This window comes from Bombina bombina, chromosome 5 (genome assembly GCF_027579735.1).
Source record: "Bombina bombina isolate aBomBom1 chromosome 5, aBomBom1.pri, whole genome shotgun sequence".
In the NCBI taxonomy this organism is placed as follows: domain Eukaryota; kingdom Metazoa; phylum Chordata; class Amphibia; order Anura; family Bombinatoridae; genus Bombina; species Bombina bombina.
In genome coordinates this window covers 35,024,883-35,052,028 of record NC_069503.1, presented here as the reverse complement: position 1 = coordinate 35,052,028, position 27,146 = coordinate 35,024,883, and the positions used below count along the sequence as shown (strand labels likewise).

The following is a 27,146-nucleotide window of genomic DNA, read 5'->3' as shown; positions in this document are numbered from 1 at the left end:
ATCCTGATCCAAACACCTATTCACTGCCCCTACACCCGACTCATGAGTGATTGAGGTGTAAAGGCTAGTAACATCAAGACTATAAAGTATACCTTTATTGTTCTCAAGGACTATATTCTGTAGTTTATTGATGAAATCTCCTTTGTCCCTGATATAAGAGGTGGAATGTGTATAGGGTCTAAGGACTCTGTCTAAATATATAGAGGCTTTAGATAGTGTGGAGCCTACCCCTGCCACTATGGGGCGGCCAGGGTTTTTTTTCCAAATTTGTATGGACCTTTGGGAGCGTATATAGGACAGGTATAATGTCCTCTGTATCCAGAATAAATTTAGTTGTCTTGTCAATCACTCCAATCTTCTGAGCCCTTAAGACACATGCTTCCAACTCTTTTTTTACTTTAAAGTTTGGATTCATTGACAACAATTGATACACTTCACCATCCGCCAACTGGCCCAAAATTTCCTGTATATAGTAATCTCTCTCAAGGACCACTAAAGCCCCACCCTTATCAGCCTCCTTAAAAATATAGCCTCTATTCTCTTTAAGACTCCTAATATTATTCCAATCCTCTCTATTAAAGTTAAGATTTGAATGTGCATATTTAGGGTAACTCCTTTCTACATTTCTACAGAGTTTCCCTATGTCATTCTCAACCAATTGTATGTATGTATGTACTCACACCTGGGTTCACTGTTTGTGGCGTGAAGTTGCTTTTATTATATAAACCTAGTGAGTTAAGCCCAAGTTTGTTACATACATTATCCTTATTGACAGAGAAATTTACATTACCAACATTCCCCTCTGAAAAATGACACTTTAATTTCAGGGATCTAAAAAAACGATGTAAGTCTTTTTGCAATGTAAAGGTATCAAGTCTCTGCTGTGTTGGACAAAATGAAAGTCCTTTAGACAATGTCTCTTGTTCCCCTTGTCTCAGAGGGTGGGTACTCAAATTGAGCACTACTGACCGTGTTTGCTGCGTGTCATCACCCGGTGTGTGCTCCTGCCTCCACCCCTCTGGCCCCTCTGACCTCTCCTGTGGTTCCCGATTCCTCCACCGCCTCTGATATCTCCTGCCGCCCCGTCTGCATTGCCGCCTCTTTCCGGATCGGAGTCCCCCGACCCTGAATCAGAGGTTTGGCTCCATGAGCCTGCATACTCATTCCTAGCATCACGGCGTCTGTAACCGGAACTAGCTCCACGGGCACTTCCGGGTCCACTTCCGGTCCGTCCTCCAAAGCCCCGGTATACTGTTCCGGACTGATAGTCCCTCTCATCTCGGTTCCACTTGTTTCGTTTCCTCTCTTGGATCTCTTCCTTCAGCTTGAGGACTTCTTTGTCGACTGCCTCTATGTATTGCAGCAGGGCATCTGGAGAAAGGTTAGTTTGGAGTTCTTGCTTTAGAGCGTCTATCTGTTCTTTCTGTTTATTCAGCTCTAGTTGTAAATACTCCACAGTCAAAACCATAAGGTCAAAGGAGCATTTATTCAGGATTCTTTCAAATTTCTGGCAATATTCTTGATTTTCTTTTAGCAGTGTCGGTCGTGTGTTCATGCGCAGCCCTCTGGGTATACGCTTGACTCGATGGTATTCTGCCAAAGTGACTGCATGTAACTCATATGCAGTATTTTTCTTTTTGAGATGTTCAAAGTCTTTATTAGTTGTCTGTAATGGGGTGGTCTGCAGAAAATCCCTGGATCCACATATTAGGGTGGTGATGCGAGCCGCTTCAGTCTCTGTATCGCAAAAGGTATGTGGCTCAATTTTATCCATTTCTGTTGATTCATCCATAGTCCCCTGTGCCTGTAGCTAGTGCAATGAAACTGTAGAAAGCAAAGAATTGCACAAGCACCAAGGGTATAAATCAGCTTGTTTGCAGGTGTGCCAACTATTGGACCTGCACCAAGGTCCCAAGAAGTCAGTCCAAAAATAATGATATAGCTGCACCACCAACTGTATTAAAACATCATTATTTTATTGTGCCACTTAAAACAGACAACGTTTCGGACCCATGTCCTTTTTCATGTCTAACATACAACTCTAAAAATAAACCTAATAAAGGCTGCGGCTCCACCCACCACACCTGTTCTCACCTGTGTTCAATTAATACAAACTTTTTTGTTTTGCTTAATGCCATCTAGTGGTCATTATTTACATCTCTAATTACATTTATCATAGTTTTTCAACAAAGGACATAAAGAGAACAAAAACTTTTTCATCATTGTTAATCATACATCAAGTTAATCTACTCAGTACACAAAATAATTGAATATACACTTATTGTCATTAGTTATTGTATTGCAATGTATTATTTTCAAAAAATAACATACAAAACATAAAAAAGGGGATTTTTTCTTTTCTTAATTCTTTTTCAACATTGCTAATTCAAATATCTTTTGAAGAAAAGCCAATTTTAATTGTTGCCCTTCCAATTAGATCTTATTAAATGGTCATCTTGAAAAAAGAATACTTTTTCGTAGAATTACCCAGGGACACATTGGGCATAAAAACTTGGGATGTTTTCCATGCCTTAATTTTTTGAAAATAATACATTGCAATACAATAACTAATGACAATAAGTGTATATTCAATTATTTTGTGTACTGAGTAGATTAACTTGATGTATGATTAACAATGATGAAAAGTTTTTGTTCTCTTTATGTCCTTGGTTGAAAAACTATGATAAATGTAATTAGAGATGTAAATAATGACCACTAGATGGCATTAAGCAAAACAAAAAAGTTTGTATTAATTGAACACAGGTGAGAACAGGTGTGGTGGGTGGAACCGCAGCCTTTATAAGGTTTATTTTTAGAGTTGTATGTTAGACATGAATAAGGACATGGGTCCGAAACGTTGTCTGTTTTAAGTGGCACAATAAAATAATGATGTTTTAATACAGTGGTGGTGGTGGTGCAGCTATATCATTATTTTTGGACTGACTTCTTGGGACCTTGGTGCAGGTCCAATAGTTGGCACACCTGCAAACAAGCTGATTTATACCCTTGGTGCTTGTGCAATTCTTTGCTTTCTACAGGTTCATAAGCCTGTTACTCGAAAATTTTGCCATAAGCTATGGCATAAATACCTTTTTTGGTGTGAATCCAAAGGCTACTCTTGGAGTAGAGTCAGGATTCCTAGGCGTTTGCCCTTTCTCCAGGAAGGTCTGGAGAAAGGATTGTCAGTCAGTTCTCTGAAAGGTCAGATTTCTGCATTTTCTATTTTGTTACACAAGCGTCTGGCAGATATGCCAGATGTTCAATCTTTTTTTCAGGCCCTGGTCAGAATCAGGCATTTGTTTAAATCTGTTGCTTCTCATTGGTGCCTTAACCTTGTTCTTAAAGTTTTGCAGCAGGCTCAGTTTGAGCCACTGCATTCCATAGATATTAAGTTATATTTGAAGGTTTTGTTTCGTATTGCTATCTTTTCTGTTCGGAGAGTCTCGGAACTCTCGGCTTTGCAGTGTGATTCGCCTTAATTATCTTTCATGCTGATAAGGCGGTTCTTCGTACTTAGTTGGGTTTTCTTCCTTAAGTGGTTTCGGATAGAAATATTAATCAGGAAATTGTTGTTCCTTCTGTATGTCCTAATCCTTCTACTCATAAGGAACATTTGTTGCACAACTTGGATGTTGTGCATGCTCTAAAATTCTACCTACAGGCGACTAAGGATTTTCACCAGTCCTCTGTACTGTTTGTTTCTCTGGAAAGCGTAAAGGTCAGAAGGCTACTGCTACTTCTCTTTCCATCTGGTTGAGAAGTATAATCCGTTTTGCTTATGAGACTGCTGGTCAGCAGCCTCCTGAGAGAATTACAGCTCATTCCACAAGGGCTGTCTCCTCTTCTTGGGCTTTCAAAAATTAAGATTTTGTGGAACAGATTTGCAAGGCTGCAACTTGGTCCTCTCTTCATACTTTTTCCAAATTTGATACTTTTTCCTCAGCTGAGACTTCTTTTGGTTCTTCAAGCCGTGGTGCCTTCTGTTTAGGTCTGCCTGTCTTGTTTTCCCTCCCTAGTCATCCCATGTCCTCTAGCTTGGGTATTGGTTCCCACTAGTAATTGATTTCGTCATGGACTCTCCATATATTAGGAAAAAAAAACAAAATTTATGCTTACCTGATAAATTTCTTTCTTTCCGGATATGGAGAGTTCACGACCCCACCCTTATTTAAGACAGTTATTTTTGCCTGTCGAATGACTGGGGATTGTGGGTAGAGGAGTGACACTTAACATCTTTGCCGTGGTGCTCTTTGCCTCCTCCTGCTGGCCAGAAGTGATATTCCTATTAGCTATGACGTTGTGGACTCACCATATCCGGAAAGAAAGAAATTTATCAGATAAGCATAAATTTAGTTTTTTAATCTATGGTTTATTCCCATTTATTTAATACTGCATAATCATCTTCAGGCACCCTGCAAATAGGAATATTAGTCACAGATATTTTTACAAACTAGTCGCAATTTGTTGCAATTTTTGTTTAAGCAATTGGATATTGCTACATCTAATGGAGATTACTAATATAGTAGGTAAATCAAAAATTTGATCAACAGTGGTAGATGTGTATATGTTACTTATTACTTAAGGGAGTAATAGAATTATTAATTAACTCTCGCAAGATTGCGAGTTTTGCAGTAAGAGCGGCTCGGTACTAACTTGCAAGTTATTTCCACCGCTCACCTCCATATAGCGCTGTTATTACAGGTTTTCATAAACCCGGCGTTAGCAGCCAATATAGCAGTGTTGAGCAAAATTGAGCTCCATACCGCACTCAACTACCAGCGCTGCTGTGAGCTGGTTTTATGTGCTCATGCACGATTTCGCCATAGACATCAATGGGGAGAGCCGGCTAAAAAAAAGCCTAACACCTGCCATAAAGGAGCGTAAAGCTCCGTAACACAGCCCCATTGATTCCTATGGGGAAACAAAAGTTATGTTTACACCTAAAATCCTAACATAAACCCCGAGTCTAAACACCCCTAATCTTAAACTTATTAACCCCTAATCTGCCGCCCCTAACATCGCCGCCACCTACATTACACTTATTAACCACTAATCTGCTGCCCCCAGCGTCGCCACCACTTTACTAAAGTTATTAACCCCTAAACCTAACCTTAACGTAACCCTAACACCCACTAACTTTAATATAATTAAAATAAATCTAAATAAAAATTAGTATTATTACCTAAATAATTCCTATTTAAAACTAAATACTTACCTATAAAATAAACCCTAAGCTAGCTACAATATAACTAATAGTTACATTGTAACTATCTTAGGTTTTATTTTTATTTCACAGCTAAGTTTGTATTTATTTTAACTAGGTAGACTAGTTAGTAAATAGTTATTAACTATTTACTAACTACCTAGTTAAAATAAATAAAAATTTACACTAACACCTAACCTTACACTACAATTAAATAAATTACATTAATTAAATACAATTAACTAAATTACAAAAAAAACAAAAACACAAAATTACACAAAATAAAAAAGAAATGATCAAATATTTAAACTAATTACACCTAATCTAATAGCCCTATCAAAATAAAAAAAAAAACCCTAGCCTACAATAAACTACCAATGGTCTTTAAAAGGGCCTTTTGCGGGGCATTGCCCCAAAGAAATAAGCTCTTTTACCTGTAAAAAAATAATACAAACAACCCCCCAACAGTAAAACCCACACAACCAAACCCCCAAATAAAATCCTATCTAAAAAAACTAAGTTCCCCATTGCCCTGAAAAGGGCATTTAGCTCTTTTTCTGCCCAAACCCTAAACTAAAAATAAAACCCACCCAATAAACCCTTAATAAAACCGAACACTAACCCCCGAAGGTCCACTTACAGTTTTTGAAGGCCAGACATTCAAACTCAACGAAGCCGGGAGAAGTCTTCATCCAAGCGGCAAGAAGTCGTCCTCCAGATGGGCAGAAGTCTTCATCCAGACGGCATCTTCTATCTTCATCCTTCCGAAGCGGAGCGGCTCCAGCTTCAAAAAAATCCGGCGCGGGGCATCCTCTACTTTCCACAGCTCTTCCAGAATGAATTCTCCTTTAAATGACGTCATCCAAGATGGTGTCCCTTCAACTCTGATTGGCTGATAGAATTCTCTCAGCCAATTGGAATTAAAGTTGAAAAAATCCTTTTGGCTGGGGTTAATTCCGATTGGCTGAGAGAATTCTATCAGCCAATCGGAATTCAAGGGACGCCATCTTGGATGACATCATTTAAAGGAGAATTCATTCTGGAAGAGCTGTGGGAAGAAGAGGATGCTCCGCGCCGGATTTCTTTAAGATGGAGCTGCTCCGCGTCGGATGAAGACTTCTGCCCGTCTGGAGGACCACTTCTTGCCGCTTGGATAAAGACTTCTCCCGGCTTTGCTGAGGACTTCTTACCGCTTGGATGAAGACTTCTCCCAGCTTCGTTGAGGATGGATGTCCGGTCTTCAAAAACTGTAAGTGGATCTTCGGGGTTAGTGTTAGTTTTTTTTTTAAGGGTTTATTGGGTGGGTTTTATTTTTAGCTTAGGGTTTGGGCAGAAAAAGAGGCAATGCCCATCCAAATGCCCTTTTCAGGGCAATGGGGAGCATAGGTTTTTTTAGATAGGATTTTATTTGGGGGGTTTGGTTGTGTGGGTGGTGGGTTTTACTGTTGGGGGGGTGGTTTGTAATATTTTTTTTTACAGGTAAAAGAGCTGATTTCATTGGTAGTTTATTGTAGGCTAGGGTTTTTTTATTTTGGGGAGGCTTTTTTATTTTGATAGGGCTATTAGATTAGGTGTAATTAGTTTAAATATTTGATAATTTCTTTATTTTGTGTAATTTAGTGTTCGGTTTTTTTGTAATTTAGTTAATTGTATTGAATTAATGTAATTGATTTAATTGTAGTGTAAAGTTAGGTGTTTGTGTAACTCAGGTTAGGTTTTATTTTACAGGTAAATTTGTATTTATTTTAGCTAGGTAGCTAATAAATAGTTAATAACTATTTAGTAACTAGTCTATTTAGTTAAAATAAATGCAAACTTGCCTGTGAAATAAAAATAAAACCTAAGCTAGCTACAATGTAACTGTTAGCTATATTGTAGCTAGCTTAGGGTTTATTTTACAGGTAAGTATTTAGTTTTAAATAGGAATGATTCAGTTAATTTTAATTTAGATTTATTTTAATTATATTAAAGTTAGTGGGTTTTAGTGTTAGGGTTAGACTTAGGGTTAGGTTTAGGGGTTAATAACTTTAGTATAGTCGTTTCGATTTTTGGGGCAGCAGATTAGGGGTTAATAACAGTAATGTAGGTTGCGGCGATGTTAGGGACAGCAGATTAGGGGTTAATAATATTTAACTAGTGTTTGCGATGCGGGAGTGCGGCGGTTTAGGGGTTAATATGTTTATTATAGTGGTGGCGATGTCGGGAGCGGCAGATTAGGGGTTAATTATTTTATTTTAGTGTTTGTGATGTAAGAGGGCCTCGGTTTAGGAGTTAATAGGTTATGAGTTTTATGTTATGGCTTTGTAACATAAAAGCCATAACTACTGACTTTCAGTTTACGGTACAGATCTTGACGGAATAGGCTGTACTGCTCACTTTTTGGCTGGACAGGCAAACTCGTAATACTGGCGCTGTGGAAGTCCCATTGAAAAAGAACTTTTTTAAAACTGCGGTAGTTACGTTGCATTACGGCCAAAAAAAGTGTGCGGGACAGATATGCCTGCAAGACTTGTAATACCAGCAGTAGTAAAAAAGAGCCATAACGGTGCTTTTTCACTCATACCGCAAAACTCGTAATCTAGCCGTCTGTGAACAAATAAGTTTGCATTTATACTTTTCACACCCTTACTTAAATACTTTACAAGACACTTCTATTTAAATAGTTATTGCTGACCCTTTGTCTTCTCATATTGCTTAGGATTATTCCAGTAGTTCTATAATTTCCACAAATGATTTACCTACACTATGACAAATATTTGTGTAATTGTTAATTAGGGCTATGGCCCATTGTGACTATGTTAATACAGTCCGATATAGACTAACAGCACTATACCTGGTGCAAGTGGTAGGGGGTCACTGCAAACGCCCCTCAATATAACCACAACAACAAAAATCCACAGCACCAGTTGTAAGAGGAACTGGTACTTTTGATTTTTGTTGTTGTGACTATATTAATAAGTAAACTTGTGAAATTTGACTATTTAATTTCATATGATGTGAATTTAACCTGCGCTAGCCATGTACAGCTTAGCTTGATGCCAAATAAGATATTTAAAATTTTGAAAAATAAACTGTACTTTATATTATAATTAAAGGGTCACTGAAGCCAAATTTTTTCATTTGTGATTCAGATAGAGCATGCAATTTTTAGCAACTTTCTAAATTACTCCTATTATCAATTCTTCTTCATGCTCTTGTTATCTTTATTTGAAAAATAAGGCATCTAAGCTATTTGTTTGGTTCAGACCCTGGAAAGCACTTGTTCATTGGTAGAGGAATTTATCCACCAATCAGCAAGAACCAACCCAGGTTGTTCATCAAAAATGGGCCGGCATCTATACATACATTCTTGCATTTCAAATAAAGATACCAAGAGAATGTAGAACATTTGGAGTAAATTAGAAAGTTGCTTAAAATTGCATGCTCTATCTGAATCACAAAAGAAAAAAATTGGGTTCAGTGTCCCTTTAAACGAAATTGTGGTGATATAGCCATTTGAAGAGTCATTCATATGCCTTATACCTGATGAGACTTAAAAAACGAGACAGAGTTTATATAGAAGCATACAGCATCGACCAGCAGATATTAATCAGTTGAAAAGAAGGGAGGCCAAACCGATCACAACCATAGTGATTAAGTGCTAGAAAGGGCACTTCAATTTATTCAGCATATAGTGGGAAAAAGGATATACCTTATGCCCTGCCAAGGGCTATAATCCACACTCTGCTTGATAATCAACATATTTCCCTAAAACTTGCAGAAATAAAAATAAAGCCCAAGAGCTGTCTGCTCGTCACTCACCCAGTACCTGGAAGGAAGACCAGAGCATGTAGCCAAGATCCGTTGACGTACAGCCTAACTGCAGTGTCAGTGTGAGAGACGGATTCCCCTTAACTCTGTGCCTCTGACGTTTGCTGGTTGCGTACCACGGCTCCTACACTCTGAACATCAGAAGTTTCAGTCTCCAAGCATGCTGTGTATGCCAATGGCTGTAAACACACTGCATGTCATGTGTTTTGGCGTTATCCAATCGGGAGCAGAATTTTAACCATCTCAAATTCAATAGATGTCTGTGGCCAATGTTGAAACCATAAAACCCAAACAGGCAGTAGCTTCGGTATGCGTAGTTGATGCCCTACCATCCACTTAGTTAAGACAATAAAGAAAGTTCCAAAACTAAGCTTTTAAACGAAAATCATTTCCAATCATGTCTATTATTGCGCTCAATATGACCGAAACTGGTCAGACTTTGTTCTGCCAATGAACTCTACCTACATGTCTCCTCTGTTCTTTTAATCTAGAATAAAGTGGAAATGATTTTCTTTTAAAAGCTTCGTTTTGGAACTTTTTTTTTATTGTATTTTACATTGTTTCCATTTCTTTCTGGCTTTATAAAAGATATAGCACTTTGTGAATATTTTGCACTGTGGCCTTCCTTTGTTCCTTGAGATAAAATGCGTTTTGTTTAACCCCTTAACAACCAGTGCCGCACCCTGTATGACGCTGGTCACTAAGCCTTTAAGGACCAGCATCGTACCCTGTATGACGCTGCTGTCCTGGGCTTCTCTCTGCTGCGATCTCGCTAAAAGTAGTGAGATTTTGCTATCTCTGCATGCCCCATGAGTGGAGCAGTGCAGAAATAGACATGCAGAGCTACCGCTGCTGAGAGGGCTACTCTGTGGCCCTCTCTGCTTTGGGCAGTAGTGGTGCTGATCGTTGATGGTTGGGACAGTATAAGGAGGAAGGCTGCTGGGTAGCCCATTGCTGGAGGTGGGTGGGAGGGGTGGAAATGCTATGCTATGGAAAATAAACCCTCAGAGCGGCAGGGAGGGAAGAGGAGGGAGAGGGGGATCATACTGAGGAGGTTGGATAAGAGGGTGGGAAATCGATCTGGGAGGGGGTTAAATGAGGTGGGGGCAGCTACACTATAGAAAAAAAATGGTTTTTTTTTATTTAATAAAACTGGCAATTTTGTGAAAACTTGGTATTGGCAGACAGCTGTTATTAGTTAGAGGGGGGAGGGTTAGAGAGCTTTTTTGGAGGGATCAGGGAGGTGGGAAAGTAAGGGGATGCTCCTACACTATAGAACATAATTATAATTAAAAAATTAATAAAAATAAAATAAAGTCTAATACAGCATACTGGAAGACTGTCTGCCTGTACTTAAGATGGGGGTAACCATTGGGGGGTGGGGGAGGGACGAGAGTTGTTTGAGAGGGATCAAGAGTGAGAATTGTCAGGTGAGAGACTGATCTCTACGCTAAACTTAACCTTACAATCTTCCTAATTAACCCTTCACTGCTGGGAATAATAAAAGCAATGGCAAATCCCTATATGTCTGCTATTTCTGAACAAAGGGGTTTCCAGAGAAGTTTTTACAACCATTTGTGCCATGATTGCACAAGCTTTCAGTGAGAAACATAAAATTGTGAAAAAGTGAACAATTTTTTTTTATTTGATCGCATTTGATGGTGAAATGGTGGCATGAAATATACAAAAATGGGCCTAGATCAATACTTATCAGTGTTACAATGTAACTATCGCTAATCTTAAAAAAAATTGTTTGAAAATAGCAACGTGCTACTTGCACTTATTGCCCTAGAACTTGCAAAGAACATGTAAACATTGGGTATTTCTAAACTCAGGACACAATTTAGAAACTATTTAGCATGGGTGTTTTTTGGTGGTTGTAGATGTGTAACAGATTTTAGGTGTCAAAGTTAGGAAAAGTGTGTTGTTTTTTTCTCATCATATTTTATAAAAAAAATTATAGTAAATTATGATATGATGAAAATAATGGTATCTTAAGAAAGTCAATTTAAATATATGCAGCTTTACAGACATTTAACAATTTATATGTAGTTTATTTGTTTTTGTTTTTAACTATTTTTTTTATTTTAAAAAAAAAAGAAGCTAGATGCAAGTTATAACAAACCCACAAAACGGCAGGTCTTTTATTTTAGAAATTCTGGTAAAATCTTATATTTTGGGCTGTTGCAAAGCATGGATTTATGTTAAAAAAATGACAGAGCAATAGGTTTTGTGTATATGTATATATTTATATATTATATGTATGGAAATAAATGTTACATACAGTATCTCAGAAAAGTGAGTACACCCCTCACATTTTTGTAAATATTTTACTATATCTTTTCATGTGACAACACTGAAGAAATGACACTTTGCTACAATATAAAGTAGTGAGTGTACAGCCTGTATAACAGTGTAAATTTGCTGTCCCTTCAAAATAACTCAACACACAGCCATTAATGTCTAAACTGTTGGAAACAAAAGTGAGTACACCCCTAAGTGGAAATGTCCAAATTGGGCCTAACTAGCCATTTTCCCTCCCCGGTGTCATGTGACTCGTTAGTGTTACAAGGTCTCAGGTGTGAATGGGGAGCAGGTGTGTTAAATTTGATGTTATTGCTCTCACACTCTGTCATACTGGTCACTGGAAGTTCAACATGACACCTCATGGCAAAAAACTCTCTGGGGATCTGAAAAAGAGAATTGTTGCTCTACATAAAGAAAGATAGGCTAGGCTATAAAAAGATTGCAAAGACCCTGAAACTGAGCTGCAGCACGGTGGGCAAGACCATACAGCGGTTTCACAGGACAGGTTCTACTCAGAACAGGCCTTGCCATGGTCAACCAAATAAGTTGAGTGCACATGCTCAGTCATATCCAGAGGTTGTCTTTAGGAAATAGACATATGAGTGCTGCCAGCATTGCTGCAGAGGTTGAAGGGGTGGGGGGTCAGCCTGTTAGTACTCAGACCATACACTGCAAACTGCATCAAATTGGTCTGCATGACTGTCATCCCAGAAGGAAGCCTCTTCTAAACATGATGCACAAGAAAGCCTGCAAACAGTTTGCTGAAGACAAGTAGAATAAGATAGCATGATATGGACCCCAAGCACACCTCCAAGACAACCACTGCCTTGCTAAAGAAGCTGAGGGTAAAGGTGATGAACTGACCAAGCATGTCTCCAGACCTAAACCCTATTGCGTATATGTGGGGCATCCTCAAATGGAAGGTGGGGGACCACAAGGTCTCTAACATCCACCAGCTCTGTGATATTGTCATGGAGGAGTGGAAGAGGAATCCAGTGGCAACCTGTGAAGCTCTGGTGAACTCCATGCATGGGTTAAGGCAGTGCTGGAGAATAATGGTGGCCACACAAAATATTCACACTTTGGGCCCAATTTGGACATTTCCACTCTGGGGTTTACTCACTTTTGTTGCCAACTGTTTAGACATTAATGGCTGTGTGTTGTTATTTTGAGGAACAGCAAATTTGCACTGTTATATAGGCTGTACACTCACAACTTTACATTGTAGCAAAGTGTCATTTCTTCAGTGTTGTCACATGAAAAGATATAATAAAATATTTACAAAAATGTGAGTGGTGTACTCACTTTTGTGGGATACTGTATCTGATGTTCCCCATCAAGTAATACAGTGACTAATTACAAAAGCACACAGTTAGTTGCTGAGTACAGCAATTTGTATGTGTATTATTGTGTGTGTGTGTGTGTGTGTGTGTGTGTGTGAGAAAAAGATTAGAAAAAGTAACAGTACAGATAGTTAACAAACAATTAAAGGGTTAAATCATTAAAATTGAAATACTCAGCATTGTATCACATACTGTATGTATCTAATAACATATTGATTGTATATGTCTGTTTGCAACTAAATTATGTTAAAATAATTGTCATCAATAAAAACATAATATAATGCTGTATCCTGAGATATTTTAGGATACAACAGAAAAATCTCTCACACCAGAGGGGACAATAGACCTCTATATGAGAACAAAAGTCCAGGTGTGACCCTCTTATTGTCTCCAAGCTGACAAGTTGTACTCATGTGAGTCACATAGAGAAAGGTGATACTCCCACATTAGTATAAATATATGTGTAACACTCAGTGATATCACAGGAGGAACCAGAGAGACTTCATACTTACAGAGCTTCTGATAAACGGTAATATGCAAAACCTGACATAAATCTTTATTAACAGCCTCACACTGTTGTATTATAGAATGATGAGAAAATATTGTTCTGCATGTTATGATAAAGATAAACTATTTCACTTCATAAAAGAAACTGAGTTTATATAAAAAAACTCAACTGTATTTATTTAATTTGTTTTCTATATTTTTCATATGAAGATCCTGTAAAGACAGGCCGATCAAAGGCCGATCACGTCGTGGAGACTTCTTGCCAACCAGGAAGCAACAAGCAACCAACGCCTTTGGATGTCTGCACCAATCGGCTGGATCGAAGAAGAGGGTGTGTGAGGGGCTAGGAGCACCTCTCGTAGGAGCAGTTGAGACTCGGCAGGCTCCACACAAACTGAAGTGGATACATTCACAGAGCTAGGGTGAATGGATAAAACCAAGTATAAAACACAGCAATAAGTTTCTCTGCCAACAATACTGTTTCATCAGGCTGTAAGGAACATTAAAACACCTTGCTCTACATATACCTCCCTCTACCCAATCAGTGGCTGATACAAACACACACCCCTACCGGATGTTGTATAATTAACAACACAATGATAAACAGGAATAATTACTTAATATACACTTTTATATAAAACAGAATAATAGAACTCAAGTATATAATACTCTTGCATTTCTAGAATAAAAAATTATACAATCCATATTAGAACTTATACCCCAAGAATTAATGATATTGGACTCCAGCAAATGAACCCTATACTAGCATATGAAAGAGGATATTACTAATGTATCTAAATAAATTAATGGCACGCTAACCACTAGTCTCTTGCGAAATATAAGACTAATAGAACAAAGATAGTTAACATAATACTATTCAATAATAAGTCAAAAGAAAAAAAGTTCAAAGAATACACAAGCAAAAAAACTTCACCAAGCAAAGATATGTGTACCAATAGCAGCAACCACCCGTATACTTGATAAAGTCAGTTACTGGAATCCTCTTTACTCTTTTAATACAATAAAGAAAGCCGGAAACAGTTTGTATCACAGTATGAGGCTCTTAGTTCATTATGTTATGTAGTATTAACCACTCACCCACATCTATTGATCCATATTTGGTGAGCATCCACAACAGCGGAAAGGTGCCCTTGAAGCTCCTCCTGCTCACCTGTCGCTATTATGATCATTAGAGGAATCGAAGACCGGAGAATTTTCCTACCGCAGCCTGTGGAACAAACACACACCTCTCCTTGTGTGACCAGGCTCTGCGGCGCAACGATCTTCCGGTGCACTTCCTTGTGCGTTTCCTCCAATGCCTCGAGATGACTGCGATCACGTGGGTGAGGTGTGAGCCAATCCGTGAGGATGGTTAGTGATCCGGTCGTAGTGGTTCAATACAGGGGTTGCCGGGAACAATGAACTGCAATAGAGTAAGTAAATGCACCAACGGAGTTGAAGAAAGAGGGAAAGAACGCCTTGTCATTCTTTAAAGCAGCATACAGAATAGGAAAAAAGAGTTCAAACCCGTATAGTGAATAAAATCAAAAGTACTTTATTATAAACATCCAGGTTAAAACACATATTAGAAAAAGGCTAACAGGTTTTACGTGTTTCGGCAGAAGCCGTATTCATAAACCTGTAGGTACTATCACTATTCAAGTTTAAAAAGCATGTTCTAAGAAATCATTGGCTAGTGTAGACACACCTACCAATTCATTTAACTCATACCACACCAAAAGTACAAATGCAGAGATAAATATGTTCAAACAAGGAAAGGTGAAATTTACATACAAACTCGCAATAAATGCCAGTTAAACTAACATGCAAATTATAAGGTTGCAGGAACATAATAAATATTGAAAATACAAAGGAATATGAGGATTGTAAATCTATGTAAGGGAAAGAATGTATATATGATTAAAAGCGAAGTGTAATATAATATAGATTGTGTACCAAATTAAATAAGATAAGTATATTATTAGATACAATGATGGTCAAATCTGAATCAAAAATTTTGAAAAACTCTTTTTCCCCAATGTTTTAGGTCTTACTAAAGAGGGCTCAAATCTCTTTAAGGGTGTAAACCCAAGTGAGAGATAAATAGTAATGGAAGCCATGTAGATATGATGTATTAAATGTAATCAATATCAGTTGTAATGTTGATGTTTGATCCTTCATTTATATGCATTTACACAGCAAAAGAATGTACATAGACATGAAAAATAATAGCTTTAAATGCTCATATATATCTAAGAAGGAAAAAAGAATAAAAGGAAAAATGACTAATTTAATAAAACCATAAATACCATTAATAATAACATACAAAAAATGGTATGGCAACCCGTGCAGTATCACCATGGGTAACATCTCAGGAATTAACAGAAAAGACCCCTGACTGTAATAAATAGTAATGATGATCATGACCTCTCGTCAAAATGTATTCAATACTTATGTCCAACTGTGTGAGTTGAGTATGCAGTGTATGAAAAGTTGTCTCATTTTATTTCCAGTGATTTATTATATCGTATTCTGAATTGAAGCCATGGGGAATTTGAGTTTTTAATTTCATAATCCAATAAACATCAACATTACAACTGATATTGATTACATTTAATACATCATTGGTAGGTGTGTCTTAGAACATGCTTTTTAAACTTGAGTAGCGATAGTACCTACAGGTTTATGAATACGGCTTCTGCCGAAACGCGTAAAACCTGTTAGCCTTTTTCTAACGTGTTTTAACCTGGATGTTTATAATAAAGTACTTTTGATTTTATTCACTATACGGATTTGAACTCTTTTTTCCTATTTAATAATAAGTCAACATGTAATAAATATTACAATCATTACTCAATAAAATGGGGAATAAGTCGCAAACAGTGTAGAACAACTTAAGATCTATAGAGTCGACAACATTTAAAAAAATCATAAATAAATATTTAAATATTTTATGCAATTGTATAAACTATTTAATGACTAACCACAGGCAAAGCATCTATATTAAGTACCGAATATATTTATACATAATACAGGGGCCCTATATATGGGCATCACCACCCACTTAGAAATAAAGGGTCGACAAAACATCGACAATAAGTGAACTAGCTCATAAAATGGTACAATTAGATAATATTAATGCAAAATATATATAAATGAAAGGGTCCCAACAATATATGATAACTGACCCTAATAATAATAGCTGAAATCCAAGATATGTTTAGGTCTATAGACGGCCCCCCACGGATCAATAGAAAGCTGCTGGATCGACATTCATATTAAGACCAAATTGATGCAGTGTCTTACGTTTATGTATCCAGTAGGTCTTACCCTAAAGAACTGATTATAGAGATGTGACTTTGGAATATGTTGTATAGGTGAAATAGAGAAACAATTAATTTCACCATTATGTTTAACATGGCACCATTATGTTTCGAACTTAGCTCTTCTGTATCCATTATCTGTGATATGGGGTGGATATTTTTTCTTATAAAATCTTTCCTTTAAAATCAAATTTTGCGCCTCATAATCTAAATGTGTGCTGCAATTCCTACGTACCCATTTAAATTGCTCGTAGGGGACATTTCTTTTCCACGGGTAGTAGTAATTGCTGGTAAAATCCAGATAACTATTACAGTCAACTGTTTTGAAATAGGTTGTACTTGTAACCTTCCCATCTCCAAAACGGAGATTGAGATCTAAAAAGATAATTGCAGCATCATTAATAGAGCTAGTGAATTTGAGGCCCCTGTCATTATTGTTAAGGTGCTCCACAAAGGTATTTGCTAATGCTTTGTCACCTCTCCAGACGAAGATCAAATAGTCTATAAAACACCCATAGAATACCAGGTTCGCCCTGTGTCCAGAGTCATAAATATACTGTTGTTCAAAAGACCCCATGTATAAATTGGCATAACTCAGGGCGAACCTGGTACCCATGGCAGTCCACCTTGTTTAAAGATAAAATTCATCCTGGAACACAAAGTAATTGTGTCACAGGATGAATGATATAAATTGCAAAATAAATTTTCTTTGTAAATCCAGTAAATAGATATTGTTTTCTAAATACACTGCTAGAATGCCTAAATGGTGGAGAATATTAGAATAAAGGGCCTGGACATCACTTGTGATCCATAATAGATCTTGTGTTATTTCCAATGACTCAAGTTTCTTAATGAGATCCAACGAATCTCGAATATAAGATTTTAATCCCAATTTATATTTCTGTAAAAAGTGATCAATATAGGAAGAAGCGTTATCTGTTAAACTCCCTATACCAGCTATTATGGGGCAGCCAGGAGGAGAGGGGGAGTTCTTATGTAACTTCGGAAGATAGTAATAGAAGGCATGATTAGGTTCTTTAGGGACTAAATATTCTCTCTCGTTCTTAGATAACATGCCTTCATTATATGCAAACTCAACAAGATCCTTAAAGGGACAGTCTAGTCCAAAATAAACTTTCATGATTCAGATAGAGCATGTAATTTTAAACAATTTTCCAATTTACTTTTATCACCAATTTTGCTTTGTTCTCTTGGTAATTCTTAGTTGAAAGCTAAACCTAGGAGGTTCATATGTAAATTTCTAAGCTTTTGAAGGCCGCCTCTTCTCTCAGGGCATTTTGACAGTTTTTCACCACTAGAGGGTCTTAGTTCACGTTTATCATATAGATAACACTGTGTTCAAGCACGTGGAGTTCCAGTGAGCAAGATCTGATTGGCTAAAATGGATGTCTGTCAAAAGAACTTAAATAAGGGGGCAGTTTGCAGAGGCATAGATACAAGGTAACCACAGAGGTAAAACGTATATTAATATAACAGTGTTGGTTATGCAAAACTAAGGAATGGGTAATAAAGGGATTATCTTTTCAAACAATAAAAATTCTGGTATAGACTGTCCCTTTAAGCATAACCATATACTTAGAGATAGTTTCATAGGTTAAACAAGTATAGTATGATGTATCATGCAGGATCTTCCTGGCCTCTAAGAGGTAGTCATCAAGATCCTACAGAACTATCAAAGTCATCACTCACTAATTGTTTGAAGATCTCTATATGAGCATTATTGCTAAGTTTGGGGACAAAATTTGATTTGTTTTTATAATTAGTACGAATAAATCCATCACATAAATGATCAGCCAAAGAATCAGGTTCATATACTGGAATCTGTTGGTTTTTGAGCCTAAGATCCATTGAGTCTGTCAGTACGGGTGATCTAGAATCATCTTTGAGTTATTTTTCTGCAAAGTATTTTTGCATTGAAAGCTTCTGAGATCCACAAAAAGAGAAAAAATTGTTATGCTTATTAGTCGGACTAAAAGAAACTCCTTTACCTAAAACCCTAATCTCATCATCCGTCGAAATGTGAGCTGAAATATTGAAAATGCCTTTACTTAATCCCTGTAGTCTTGCCTTTTTGAGGGCTGTACTACGTCCTCTGCACCCTCGTTTCTGTGGGGCCTTTTTCCCTTGTAGGACGGTGTTCTGGAGACTACAGGTCCCAAGTAACTGGCCATTTTCTTTTGTTTCCAAGACTGTTGTCTCGGACGTGACTCTAAAAAATGTTGTTAAGAGTTGGTATTGTTGGCAATATGGCCCATATGAGAACTAGAGGGCACATTGTCATAATATTGGGGTTCAGTGTCATTTTGGTAAACTATATCTATTGTGTCTATTGGCACTTTCACAAGGAGGAGATGTGATATCATTGGGACATTGATACCTATCCTAATGCTGACATTCATTATTTATTAGCTCTTCTAATTTGGCAAATAAGGCATGAATAGGTAAAGTCTCTATGGAACTATCGTCATTAAGTGCTAAACTAGTGGATCCAATATGAGAGACCAATAGAAGTCTTATTATTCCTCTCATTCATCGAAAGCATAGGGTTAAGAAGTGAGGTGTCTAATAGCCACTAATTTCACAATATAAATCTAAATAATATAACAATAATAATGAGATAAAGTATGAAACAATAATAATCATCAAAAAATAAACAATATAAAAAGAAATAGCAAATAGATAGTATCCACTACAAATATCAATAAATCTAATGAGCAAATCTGTGACTAAATACGTAAAAAAGATGATTAGTCCAAATATATTAATAAATCTAATGTGAAAATCTGTGCTAGTGTGACTAAATACGCAATAAAGACGATAGGTCCATCTATTACCCATTACAATCAAAGAAAGTAAAAAAAAAAAAAAAAAGCATAAACAATATAGAATGAATAATCACAGAGTAAACAATAAGATCAGGCAAAAATAGTAGCAAAATAAAAAGAATAAAAAATAAATAAAATATATATATATATATATATATATATATATATAATAAAAAATTGTTCCAGCTAGCGATGGAAATGATGGCTATGGTCAAGGAACCACAGTACTCCAATGCTGATGTGGGTACCAAGGTGCACATAGGTTTAGAAGATAATATATATCAAAAAAGAAAACTAAAAGTAAATCTTATCCAGCAACCCCATATGAGAAAGAGAGAGAGACCCCCTACAAACAGCTGTGCTCATAGACTTACATTCTAAGGGGTTTAGGGGGAAAGCAATGGAGTTAGGAAAGGTTAGTGTTGGTTGTATGCATCCCTGGATAGTAGAATATTTAGGGAGCGCTTGAAGCTGTTAAAACTAGGGGAGAGTCTTGTGGAGTGAGGCAGGGAGTTCCACAAGATGGGGGTCAGTCTGAAGAAGTCCTGTAAACCGGAATGTGAGGAAGTAACAAGAGAGGAGGAGAGTAGGAGATTGTGAGAAGAGTGAAGGGGATGGGAAGGAGAGTATCTGGAGACAAGGTCTGATATGTAGGGGGTAGCAGTGCAATTGAGGGCTTTGTATGTCAGAGTGAGGATTTTGTGTTTAATCCTGGAGGCAAGAGGAACCAGTGAAGGGATTGTCAGAGAGGTGCAGCAGATGAAGAGCGACGTGCAAGGAAGATGAGCCTGGCAGAGGCATTCATTATGAATTGTAAAGGAGCCAGGTGGCAGCTAGGTAGACCAGAGAGGATGGAGTTGCTGTAGTTGAGATAGGAAATGATGAGAGAGTGGATTTAAATATCAGTTGTGTCCTGTGTAAGGAAATGTCTAATTTTACAGATGTTTTTAAGGTGGAATAGGCAGGACTGGATGTGAGGAGTGAAGGAAAGGTCCGAGTCAAGTGTGCCCCCAAGACATCGGGCATGCGGGGTAGGGCTAATGATGGAATTATTAACAGTTATAGAAAATTGGGGATAGAGATTTTGGAAGAAGGGGGGAAAAATAAGGAGTTCAGTTTTGGAGAGATTAAGCTTAAGATATTGAGAGGACATCCAAGATGAGATATGAGAAAGACAGTTAGTGACACGGGTTAGTAAGAAAGCAGGTAGGTCTGTTGCAGAGAGGTAGATTTTGGTGTAATTGGCATTCAAAAGATATTGAAACCCATGGGACTTTAATAAGGAACCTAATGAAGATGTATAGATTGAAAAGAGAAGGGGACCGAGGACAGAGCCTTGAGGTACCCCAACAGAAAGTGGTAATTGGGCAGAGGATGCTCTGGAGAAGACTACACTAAAGGTGCAGTTAGGTAGATAGGAAGAGAACCACAAGAGTGCTGTATTTCACTGATGCTGAAGGAGGGTTTGGATCGAAAGAGGGTGGTCAACAGTGTCAAAGGCTGCAGACAGATCAAGTAGGATAAGCAGAGAGAAGTTGCCTTTGGATTTTGCTGTAAGCAGGTCATTGGTAACCTTGACAATTGCTGTCTCTGTGGAGATGGGGACGCAATCCAGATTGCAGTGGGTCAAGAAGAGAGGTTAGTGTAATATACTAGCTTTTCAAGGAGCTTTGAGGCAAGAAGGAGTAAGGAAATAGGACAGTAGTTGGATGGGGAGGTTGGATCGAGGAAAGGTTTTTTTGAGGATCGGTGTGACCAGTGCATGTTTTAGAGATGAGTAAAATATACCAGTGCTGTGGGAGAGGTTGAAAATGTGTGTGAGTATGGGGGTGAGGGTAGAGGGAGGGGAGTAGCTGTGAGGGGATGGGTTTGAGGAGACAGGTAGTGAGGTTGGAGGACAGTATAGGGGCAGAAACTTATTCCTCTGTAACAGGGGCAAAAGAGCTAAATTTAAGGGTATTTGGGTTTTGTATGATTGTGAGCTTTTGAGGGGGTGGGAGATTGGTAGTAAGTTGAGAGGTGATTTCATTTCTGATGGCGTCAATTTTGTTATTGAAGTGGCTGGCAAAATCTTGATCTGTGAGTAGAGCAGTATTAGGAGGTGGGGGTGGGTGGCAAATAGTATTGAACATGGAAAACATACGTTTTGGGTTAGAGGAAACGGTAGAGATGAGATTAGAGAAGTATTGTTGCTTATAAAGATTAAGGGTAGAATAGCAGAAGTTCAGGATGAACTTGTATTGAAGAAAGTCAGCTGAACTCTGAGATTTCCTCCAGTGTCACTCAGCAGTACTGGAACATCTGTATAGGTACTGTGTCAGAGGAGTATGTCTGGGCTGAGGATGGGAGTGTGGTTTCTGATCTATGGTAGGAGGGGCCAGAGTGTCAATGACCGATGTAAGGGTGGAGTTATAGTGGTAGATTGGTCAGGGCAGGAAAAGGAGGTGATGGAAGAGAGGAGAGGATCGAGCAAGCGAGCTAGCTGTTGCTGATTTAATGCTTCTGTAAAGTTTGGTAGAATCAGGGGTTGTAGGGAGGGAAGTGATGTTGCAAGTTAGGAGATGATGGTCAAAAAGGGGAGTTTGTGAAATTTGCGATAGTGCATCGATAGCTGAAAATCAGATCAAGGGAGTGACCATCTTTGTGAGTGGGAGAGTCAGTCCATTGTGACAGACCAAAAGAGGAAGTGAGTTGCAGAAGTTGTTTTGCAGAGGAGGCAGTGGGATTGTCAAGAGGGATGTTGAAGTCACCAAGAATGAGGGCAGGGGTTTCTGAGGAAAGGAAATAATGAAGCCAGGCAGCAAAGTGAATTAAAAATTGAGTTGGGGAGCCAGGGGTGCGGTATACGACTGCAACATGTATAGAGAGGGGAAAATGAATAAATAATGTGTACTTCAAATGAAGAAAATGTGAGGGAAGAGAAGGCCTGTATTTGTTGAAAGGTGCAACGAGAGGAAAGTAAAATATCAACACTACCTACTTGTCTATTGCCAGACCTAGGAGTGTGGCAGAAATGGAGACCCCCAGGTGACAGTGCAGCAGTGAATGCTGTGTCTGAAGCAGAGAGCCAGGTTTCTGTAAGAGTCAGAAGGTTAAGAGAGTGGGAGATAGAGATCATGGATAGAAGTGTTCCTGTTATCCAATGAGCAGCACATTCTTTTTTTTTTTTTTTTTAATCTTTTATTTATCTGACATAAAACATACTGGAAAAAAAATAAAAAATGGGAAATGTACAATAAAAAAAAAATCAGACATAGCAAGTACAAAAATACATTTTTTGGAGACACAGCTCCCCTAATATCAGTAATTTTAAAGGAGAAGCAGCTCCTAATCTTCATATATAACCAAGGTAAATGGTTCTACTGCAAAATCCATATCATATACTGTATCTAGTTTACGTCACCAATATTACTCTTAATCTCATAAATAGTATAATTTTTCTTGATTTCCAGAAGTATTTAAACGGATATTAACCTTAATCGATAGTATTGCTTAAAACTCTAAAGTTTAGGAGAGAGAGAGAGAGGAGAGAGGGGAAAAACAAAAAACAAACAAATAGGAAACCAAATTGAAAAGGGACAAGAAAAGAGGAAAAAACAACCCCCCACCCCACCCAGCATCAAGCATAACCTATACCTCTCTATATAATGAGATCCACCCTGGCGGGAAATGATTTAACAAGACTAACTCTGCAAAAGAGTCTGAACTCAAGTACGGGGACAAAATTTGTTTTTGAATAGTACACGTATAGGACTTAATTATTGGTAACCAGCCATTTAAAAATGTCTATTTTATTTTCCGAGGCTGTCTGTAAATGGTAAGATTCAAAAACCATCTGGCCTTGAATTTCCTTAAGTACCATAGGGAAGGAAGGGGCCTTACAAGTTTTCCAGTTCTTAAATATCAGATGTCGTACAATCAAAATAATAGTATTAATCACATTGGCATATAAGGTTTGGCTTAAGTGTTGAGTATATAAAAAAAATAGATTCTAACGTGAATCTAATTGGAGAATTAAATAATTTGGAAACCCAGAACCCACCTTTTTCCAGAGTTGAGAGATCTTAGGACAGTACCATATCATATGACACAAATCTGCTGACGGCAGTCCACAACGTGGACATTCTGGGGCCATAGTTGGGAGCATTTTATACATTCTATAAGGAGAGATATAATAATTGTTGAACAATTTAAAATGAGACTCTCTCCAAGACATGGAAATTGAACAACACTTCAGGGCCAAAAAACTAGCTTTAATTTTATCCATGTCAATATCCGAAAAAATATATATCTATCTATTAATTATTTTATCCATAGAAAGGGCACCCTGCTTAGCCAACATGATATCATATATTAATGAAATGGAGGCATCACCCAACATAAATCTCAAACAACATAACTCAATATCAGACCATGCTAAAGGCAAAGGAGCAGAACAGTTCAAACTATTTACAAAATGCCACAATTGTAAGTAGGCAAAAAAAAAGTCTTATTAGAGATACCATATTGTCTGACTAGATTTTGCAAAGGTAGTATCTGGCCATCCTCTGACAGGATTTGTGATACATTGATATTATTTTCCTTCCAAGATATAAAGGCTTTAATATAAATACCTGGTGTAAATTGTGGGTTCCCTATAATCGAAAGAAGATCTGAAAAACTTGGATCTATTTCTAGAAGGGTACAGCATTTCTGCCAATCCAAGATTATATTCTTAAATGTGATCAAACAATGAATATTAGCGGGTAATATTTTAATAGGACAGTATAAAATTAGCTTTTTTTTTTTTTTTTTTTAAATTCTTTTTATTCAAGGAACTCAGGTATAAGGCAGGAGCCTATAATGATACAAGCTATAAAGTTGATACAGAGCATAAAACAGTAGTGAAATCACATTTGTATATTGGTGAGCAGATAACACTGCACAACAATTCATTACAACATGAAAAACAGTAGATCCTTCATATATAGTTACATTCAAAGCGAAAATTGCATAATTATGGGACGTGTTTTTATCAATGTATAGCCATGAGCACCTTGTGAGTAAGGCTAATGATTGTAGCATAGAAAGGTAATTAAAATACAGAGACATCCCATGTTGAAGTCTCCTGAGCTCCTTCATTTTCTATTAAACAAACATATTAACAAATAAAACAAAACAAAAAACACACGAACAAGAGAACAGCCAAACCCACATCTTGTCGACTAGCCACAAAGTGTGACAAGAAAAGTGTGGTAGAGGATTACAATTGATTCTAAGTGCAAAGTTCTATCTTGCAGTGAAATACTGATACGTAAATAAATGATCATAACCATCCTTTAGCAAAATAATTCTAAGTTAGCTTCAACCTCTTCATATGATAAATATCAGTAAGGGTCTTTAGAGTATTATTATAGATTCTCAGCAATAGACATATAGGCGTGTATAAAATTTTACTATGGCTGTAAAAATAAGTTCAGTTCAGACCTAGCAGTGGATTAACACCAAGGCTGTAGAGGCACAGAAATGTTAGTGTTCTTTTGACACAGCAAGCTTAGTGTGATGTAGTTAACTTAGATTGTACAATTCAGCTCCCACCTCATTACTAGCCACATCACACAATGTGTGTTTTCTTCTGCCATGGCCGATACTAAGTTAGTGAGGCTTAAGGGGTGAGAGGAGGTGCTCTTTTCGTTGTTAATTTCTGCAAAGGGTGTTGTGCACTGCCCTGGGGGTTGTTTAGAGAGTCTACTAATCTATCGTCATATATTATTTTTAGAGTATTATTGAGCTATGATATGAGTCAAGATTCCTCCCTCTGTATAAACATTTTTTTATGCTTTATACTATAAAGGATTGTTACAGAAGCATTAGTTATTTTGTTGTGAAGAGCTTATTTCCCAGCAGCAATGCCTGAACCAGCAAGCCAGCGCCTAAGAAGGGCTCCAAGAAAACTGTAACAAGTTTCATTTCATAAAGAGTTAACTCTTTTTTTTCAGCTTTTAGAAACTATTGTCTAATCACCTCTGGAGCCAGACTGCTAATTGATAAGATGAACTTGTAAACTTGTTATCTTAAGTACTGTAATCCTATTGTGGCCTGTCAAAGGACAGTGCTCTCTATCTAAATGTGTGATGGGGGATTTTGTGCTTCCCCCCCTCTCCCCCTGGGAGTGCCCTGTGTGCATGTAACCTTAATAAAAAGCAGGCTGGGCATCCCAGTCCTGAGTTCTTGTTTGACCCTCAATCGCAGCGTTGACTCGTTTTTGTGGGCAGAAGGGTATCCTAGCTGTACTGCAGCTAAGGGAGATTATTCTATATTTGCGAGACTCATATAGAATACTATGGAAAGCAGCTTCTCCCCTCTTTAGCAATAGGGATCCAGGCTACTAAGCGGTCCATCTCTCAGCGAGACTAAGGGTAACCGTAACTTTTGGCGGCAGCGGCGGGATTTTCCTGGATTTCCTAGGAGAGGTACAGAACGGATGGAGAGCGCTTACGAAAAATTGAAGCGTACAACCCTAAAGGATTTACTTGAAAGCAGAGGGGGGTACGCCAGCAACCGGCCGAGGAGAGAGCTGATCGCAGAATTGACCGAACTGGATCAGAGCTTCACAATGGCGGAAACACCGACCACGATTAGTGACGAAAAAACCAGGATTGTTCGGGAAAGGCTCTCATTATACGGGCCGAACCCCTCCATGGAATTGGTACAGCAGTTGATGGCGGAGGCGGACGAGGATATACGAGAGACTCGAGCCCACGAACTCAACCTAGCGAACGCACACCGCAATGCTGAAGCCCCGCAGGTAATCATCCCTGTCGAAAATGCTGGGAGGCCCAAGATACCCTATGCGGCATTTCGACCCTTCCTAGAGAGCGAGACAGGGATTGATGAATATTTGGCGGACTTCGAAAGGCAATGTGCCCTGCACCAGATTCCCAACAGAGAGTGGCCCACGATATTGTCTGGGAAACTATCCGGGCGAGCCCTGGAAGCCTTTCGTACTCTGGGTGCTGAGGAAGTGACACAGTATGAGCTAGTTAAGGAGACACTGTTGCGACGGTACGCTGTAACTCCGGACACGTATCGCCGACAGTTTCGGGGCACGGAAAAGAAGCCTAACGATACCCATATGGAATGGGCGCACCGAATGCGGAGAGCGGCAAATCACTGGCTGAGCGGAAGTAAAGCGGTGACTGGGGAGGAAATTTTACAATTGTTTCTCTTAGAACATTTTTATAATGGCATGGAACAGCAAGGGAAGGAATGGCTGCGAGACAGGCGGCCTTCTACCTTAGAAGAAGCAGCCAAATTGGCCGATGAACATTATGACTCCCGTCTTCACGAACCCATGAACTACCGAGCTCCAGCACGGGTCGAACCCAGAGAGGTTTACCGTGCACCCCCTCGTGCTGAATTCCGAGCCCCGGTGCCCACAGGGCCCGTCCGACACTCAGGACCACCCAATAACAGCTCTGAGCGTCCCAGACCGACTTGCCACCGATGCAAGCAACCAGGGCATTTCATGGCTAGCTGCCCCCTTAATACGCACCAGACACCCAGGAATTACAATTACCCCTCTGGGTCCTATCGTCCGGCCCGGGCCCTCTGTGTTAACCAAGAGGCCCCTATGGAGGGATATGTGGGGCCGCTTCACGAGGCAGACCCTGTATATGCTGCCTCAGATAACCGCCAGCACCATCGGCAGAGGGTATGGCTCGAGGGGCGATCTACCGAGGGATTGCGAGACACAGGGGCTACTATCACGCTGGTACAGAGTCATTTGGTGCCAGAGCACAAGCGATCCGGACAGACTGTGGCCGTT

General features: G+C 38.5%; 1 protein-coding gene and 1 pseudogene across 1 annotated transcript in view; one reads left to right on the top strand and one right to left on the bottom strand.

Moving 5' to 3' along the window:
- The window catches only part of LOC128661261 (zinc finger protein 208-like), a 1,066,060-nt pseudogene that overhangs the window by 411,330 nt on the left and 627,584 nt on the right, over positions 1-27,146 (bottom strand).
- The window catches only part of LOC128659776 (oocyte zinc finger protein XlCOF6-like), a 143,754-nt gene continuing 131,052 nt past the window's right edge, over positions 14,445-27,146 (top strand). Inside the window, exon 1 of the mRNA XM_053713351.1 lies at positions 14,445-14,603. The gene's annotated coding sequence lies outside the window, so the exon portion shown is untranslated. The remainder of the gene's footprint in view (positions 14,604-27,146) is intronic.